Source organism: Monodon monoceros, unplaced genomic scaffold (assembly GCF_005190385.1).
Source record: "Monodon monoceros isolate NGI ecotype Baffin Bay Population unplaced genomic scaffold, NGI_Narwhal_1 Super_Scaffold_18, whole genome shotgun sequence".
In the NCBI taxonomy this organism is placed as follows: domain Eukaryota; kingdom Metazoa; phylum Chordata; class Mammalia; order Artiodactyla; family Monodontidae; genus Monodon; species Monodon monoceros.
The window spans coordinates 27,701,250-27,707,249 of NW_021703774.1; the positions used below are offsets into that span (position 1 = coordinate 27,701,250).

Sequence of the window (6,000 nt, forward strand, 5' to 3'; positions counted from 1 at the left end):
TTCTTCTAGGAGTTTCATGGTTTCAGGTCTTACATTTAAGTCTTTAATCCATTTTGAGTTTATTTTTGTATATGATGTGAGACAGTAGTCCAGTTTAACTCCTTTGCATGTAGCTGTCCAGGTTTATCAACACCATTTATTGAAGAGGCTGTCTTTTCTCCACTGTACATTCTTTCCTGTTTTGTCATAGATTAATTGACCATATAAGCATGGGTTTATTTCTGGGCTCTCTATTCTGTTCCATTGATCTATGTGTCTTTTTTAGGCCAGTGCCACACTCTTTCGATTACTATAGCCTTATAGTATGGTTTGAAATGAGGGAGTGTGATAACTGCCAGCTTTGTTCTTCTGTCTCAATATTACTTTTGGCTGTTCAGGGTCTTTTGCGTTTCCACACAAATTTTAGAATTATTTGTTCTAGTTATTTGCTTTTGGCATTATGGACATTTTAACAATATAAATTCTTAAAAATCCATGAACATGGTATATCTTTTCATTTGTATCATTTTCAGTTTCTTTCTTCAGTGTTTACAGTTTTCTGGTTACAGGTCTTTTACCTCCTTAGATTTATTCCTAGGTATTTTATTCTTTTTGATACAATGGGAAATCAGATTGTTTTCTTAATTTTTCTTTTTGATAGTTCATCATTAATATATAGAAATGCAGCAGATTTCTGTATATTAATTTTGTATCCTGCAAGTTTACCAGATTCATTAATGAGCTTTAGTAGTTTTCTGGTGACATCTTTAGGATTTTCTATGTGTAATATCACGTTGTCTGCAAACAGTGACAGTTTTACTTCTTCCTTTCTGACTTGGATTCCTCGTGTTTCTTTTTCTTCTCTGATGGTTGTGGCTAGGACTTCCAAAACTATGTTAAATAAAAGTGGTAAGAGTGGGAATCCTTGTGTTGTTCCTGATCTTAAAGGAAATGCTTTCTGCTTTTCACCGTTGAGTATGATGTTAGCTGTGGGCTTGTCATATATGACCTTTATCATGTTGAGGTATGTTCCCCCCCTTACACATTTTCTGGAGAGTTTTTATCATAAATGAATGTTGAATTTTGTCGAAAGCGTTTTTTGCATTTATTGAGATGATCATGTGTTTTTTTTTGTTTTTTTGCGGTACGCGGGCCTCTCACTGTTGTGGCCTCTCCCATTGTGGAGCACAGGCTCCGGACGTGCAGGCTCAGCAGCCATGGCTCACGGGCCTAGCTGTTCTGCGGCATGTGGGATCTTCCCGGACCGGAGCACGAACCCGTGTCCCCTGCATCGGCAGGTGGACTCTCAACCACTGCGCCACCAGGGAAGCCCGATCATGTGGTTTTTATTCTTCAATATGTTAGTGTGGTATCCCATTGATTGATTTGCAGATATTGAAAAGTCGTTGCATCCCTGGGTTAAATCCCATTTGATCACAGTGTATAATCTTTATAACGTATTGTTGGATTTGGTTTGCTAATATTTTGTTTAGGATTTTTGCATCTGGGTTCATCAGTGATATTGGCCTGTGATTTTTTTTTTTTTTTTTTTTTGGTAGTGTCTTTGTCTAGTTTTGCTATCAGGGTGATGCTGGCCTCATAAAATGGGTTTGGAAGAGTTCCTTCCTCTGTAGTGTTTGGAATAGTTTGAGGGTAGGTATTAACTCTTTTCATTAATTCTAAATGTTTGTTAGAATTCACCTGTGAAGCTGTATGGTCCTGAACTTTTGTTTGGAGGTTGTTTTTTTTTCTTAAATTACTGATTCAATTTTATCTAGTAATTGGTCTGTCAGTCTTTTCTGTTTCTTCCCAGTTCAGTATTAGGAAAATTGTACATTGCTGGGAATTTATCCATTTCTTCTAGGTTGTCTGTTTTGACATAATATTGTTCACAGTAACTTTTATGATCCTTTGAGTTTCTGTGGCATTGGTTGTAACTTCTCTTTCACTTCTGATTTGGGCCCTCTTTTTTCTTGATGAGTCTGGCTAAAGGTTTATCAATTTTGTTTATCTTTTCAAAGAACTAGGTTTTAGTTTTGTTGATCTTTTTTATTGTTTTTTAGTCCCTTTTTCATTTATTTCTGCTCTGATCTTTATGATTTCTTTCCTTCATCTAACTTTGGGTTTTGATTGCTTTTCTTTTGGTAGTTCCTTTAGGTGTAATGTTAGGTTGTTTGAGATTTTTCTTGTTTCCTGAGGTAAGCTTGTATCACTATAAACTTCCATCTTTGAACTGCTTTGGCTACATCCCATAGATTTTGGATCATTGTGTATTCATTTTCATTTGTCTACAGGTATTTTGGGGTTTCTTTTATTTCTTCAGTGACCTATTGGTTGTTTAGTAACATATTGTTAAGCCTCCATCTGTTTGTGGTTTGGGTAGTTTCTTCTTATAGTTGATTCCTAGTCTCCTAGCATTTTGGTGGAAAAGATGTTTTATATGACTTCAGTTTTCTTAAATTTACTGAGACTTATTTTGTGGCCTAGCATGTCACCTGTCCTGGAGAATATTCCATATGCACTTGAAAAGAATGTGTATCCTGCTGCTTTTGGATGGAATGTTCTATATATATCTATTAAGTCCATTTTAATGTATCATTTCAGGTTAATGTTTCCTTATTGATTTGCTGTCTGGATGATCTGTTCATTGATGTAAGTGGGGTGTTAAGCAAAAAGTTAGAAAATGTAAAGAGCAAAAAGAGCTGAAGAATATGTAACAAATTTTAAAGTGTGTTAGAAGGAATCAGCAGTAGGTTAGATGATACAGAGGAACAGTCAGCAAACTGGGAGACAGAGTAGTGGCAATCACCCAAGCTCAAGAGAAAAATGTTTAAATTTAAAATGAGGATGGATTAAGAGACCACTGGCACAAAGTCAGGTGTAAAAACATTAACACTATAGGGGTCCTAGAAGTAGAAGAGAGAGAGAAAGGGGCAGAGAACATATTTGAAGATATAACAGCTGAAAACTTCCCTAACCTAGGAAAGGAAACAGACATCTAGGTCCAGGATGTAGAGTCTGAAATAGGATCAACCCAAAGGGCACCACACCAAGATACATTGTAATTAAAATGGCAAAAGTTAAAGATAAAAAGAGGTTATTAAAAGCAGCAAGGGGGGCTTCCCTGGTGGTACAGTGGTTGAGAGTCCACCTGCCGATGCAGGGGACACAGGTTCATGCCCCGGTCCGGGAAGATCCCACACGCCATGGAGTGGCTAGGTCCGTGAGCCATGGCTGCTGAGCCTGCACGTCCAGAGCCTGTGCTCCGCAATGGGAGAGGCCACAGCAGTGAGAGGCCCGCGTACTGCGCAAAAAAAAAAAAAAAAAAAGCAGCAAGGGATAAGCAACAGTTACACATAAGGAACTGAGCTGATTTTTTAGCAGAAACTCTGCAGGTCAGAAGGAAGTGACACAATATACTTAAAGTGATGAAAGGGAAAAGTCTACAAACCAGAAAACTCTACCTGTCAAGGTTCTCATTCAGATTTGATAGATCAAAATTTTACAAACAAGCAAAAGCTAAAAGAGTTCAGCACCACCAAACAAACTTTACAAGAACGTTAAAGTGACTTCTTTAAGCAAAAAAGAAAGGCCACAACTAGAAACAGTAATCTTTATTATTTTCTTGCTTCAGTTACTTTTGGGTTTGGTTTCCTTAAGGTGTGCATTTAGATTATTGATTTGAGATCTTTTTTTTGCTTGTTTTTTTTATAGTAGTTACAGCTGGAAATGTCTCTATTAGGACTGCTTTTGAGCACATCTTACAAGTTTTGTTATTCTGTATTGTTCTTTTCATTTGTTTCAATTTATTTTTTAACTTTCTTATGATTGCTTCTTTTACCCACTCATTGTTAAAGAGTGTGTTGTTTAGTTTTTACATATTGAGAATTTTCCAACTTTCCTGATGTTATTGATTTCTAATTTCATTAGATTGTGATTAGAAAAGTTGTTTTGTAATATTTCCATCTTTTCATTAAGACTTGTTTTAGGCCTAACATTATGGCCTGTTATGGAGAATATTCTTTGTGCACTTGAAAAGAATGTGATTCTGCTATAGTTGAGTGGAGTGTTTTGTATGTATCTGTTAGGTCAGATTGGTTCATAGTGTTATCAAGTCTTCTCTTTCTTTATTGATCTTCTGTCTGGTTGTTTTTCATAGTTGAAAATGGGGCATTGAAGTCTTCACTGTTACTGTTCTACTGTCTACTTATCTTTTTAATTTTGTCCATTTTTGCTTCACATATTTTGATGTTCTGTTGTTAGGTGTGTATATGTTTGCAGTTTTTATATCTTCTTGCTTTGTTGAACATTTTATCAATATATAATGATCTTTGTCTTTTGTAAGCTCTTTTGAATTAAAATCTATTCTATTTGACATTAACATAGCCACCTCATTCTTTTGATTCCGGTTTGCATGGAATTTCTTGTTTTATCCTTTTACTTTCAACCTCTTTGTGTCCTTACATATACAGACTCTCTCATAGACAGGATCCTTTTGTTTTATCCAGCTTGCCTTTTTCTTCGTTTTACTAGGAGAATTTAATACAAAGGTTTTATGAGGAAGTACCTTGAAATACATAAGTGTTTGAACTCATCCATTAGTTTTCCTTATCGTAGCTTCTTTCCAAATTCATAAAGTTACCAAGAATATTCTTTTAGCCATTTCATCTGAGAGTATGGAAACATTAGCGTATCATATGTTGTTTGATGAACTATACAATGCTCATTTGTCCAGGGATTGTTTGGAGGCATATCCAGAGTTAGATTAACATGACTGTGGAGACTTTTGCCCCTTTTATTTAGCTTCTGTTGAATCATAGCTGGTGTTTGTAATTTTAATAGTATATAACCTGAAGTTTGAAATCAATGCAATTAGAATGAAGTAACCAAACTACAGATATGGAGAGCAGACATTATCATTGGGAATTCAATTCTTTTAAGAGTAGCTAACGTTCTTGAGTCAATCTGGAAAAAAGAAAAGGAAACGATTATGACACTAAAGAAAATTGGGATAATATATGATCATTGAGATATTTTATTATATTTTGAATAGCTAGTTTATTTTAATGTTATTTTATTTCAAAATCATATGATAAAAGAAGCAGTTTTCTAGAAGTATACTGAATAGGGCCCCTGGAGTTTTCTCTGTTCCTTCCCAGTCTCACTAATACAAAGAGAATGAGAGGAAGCTACTTGGGAAGAGAAGTTGAGAAAGTTTTGGCAGAGGGGGAGCTGTGGGAGGAAGAAATAAAGAAAAAAAGGAATCCTCATAGAATCTTGGAAAGGCTTGGGAATGTGAGATACCAATTATCTTGGAAGACAGGGTGGACTGAAACCAAGAAAATCAGTTGAAGTTCATATAAAGAACTAGTAGGCTCCATTGCCCAAACCCCTATTCCCGCAGAAGATTAGAGGTTTATTATCTGAAGATACTAAATCAGAGAGACTCTAAACATGTGACCCTCAAGGTCCTTCAAGGGTAGGATAAGGTGCTATGCTTAACCAAGGAGATAAATACATAGAAACTCTTCACATGGAATGGTGAGGTTCCCCCCAGTTATTTCTTCTTGACTTGGCTTCCACAGCATCATCAGTGTGCTTTTGCCCACTTTGGGAGGAGATTGGAGGATTCTCCTGTGGGTAAACTGAACTGTTCCAGATGGTGAAAAAGTAAACTATAGATGTTGACCTTTTTCCCAAAGAAAAAGTGAGCTTGCATCTTCTTCTATAGCTGGATTCTCTCCTTGTTGGACTTTTTGTTAATATAAGCTTCCTTTATCTACAATTTGTAGTTCTGTAACACATAACAGCCTTAGGTTTAATTATGCAAATAAATGTTACCATTCTGAGATGAAGAAACTAGAAAAAAGGGAACAATTTCAACAAAATTTCAATTGTGTATTTCTGAAAATACTCAAGTGAGTGTATTGGACTATCAGTGTACTTTTTTTTTTTTTTTTTTTTTGGTACGCGTGCCTCTCACTGCTGTGGCCTCTCCCGCCACGGAGCACAGGCTCCGGA

The 6,000-nt window shown here is 36.0% G+C and overlaps 1 protein-coding gene across 8 annotated transcripts in view; it reads left to right on the plus strand.

Moving 5' to 3' along the window:
- The window catches only part of CEP170 (centrosomal protein 170), a 140,880-nt gene that overhangs the window by 23,481 nt on the left and 111,399 nt on the right, over positions 1–6,000 (plus strand). The gene's annotated exons all lie outside the window — the stretch shown is intronic.